The sequence below is a fragment of the Bison bison genome, unplaced genomic scaffold, assembly GCF_000754665.1.
Source record: "Bison bison bison isolate TAMUID 2011002044 unplaced genomic scaffold, Bison_UMD1.0 scf7180017864471, whole genome shotgun sequence".
NCBI lineage: Eukaryota > Metazoa > Chordata > Mammalia > Artiodactyla > Bovidae > Bison > Bison bison.
This window is the reverse complement of record NW_011495032.1, coordinates 22,716,946-22,717,297: the sequence shown is the minus strand read 5'-3', so window position 1 is coordinate 22,717,297 and position 352 is coordinate 22,716,946.

Here is a 352-nt window from a genome sequence, read left to right as displayed (position 1 = left end):
CTGGGAGAAATATCAATAACCTCAGATATGCAGATGACACCACCCTTATGGCAGAAAGTGAAGAGGAACTAAAAAGCCTCTTGATGAAAGTGAAAAGAGTAGATTGAAAAAGTTGGCTTAAAGCTCAACATTCAGAAAACTAAGATCATGGCATCCGGTCCCATCACTTCATGGGAAATAGATGGGGAAACAGTGGAAACAGTGTCAGACTTTATTTTGGGGGGCTCCAAAATCACTGCAGATGGTAACTGCAGCCATGAAATTAAAAGACGCTTACTCTTTGGAAGGAAAGTTATGACCAAACTAGATAGCATATTGAAAAGTAGAGACATTACTTTGCCAACAAAGGTCC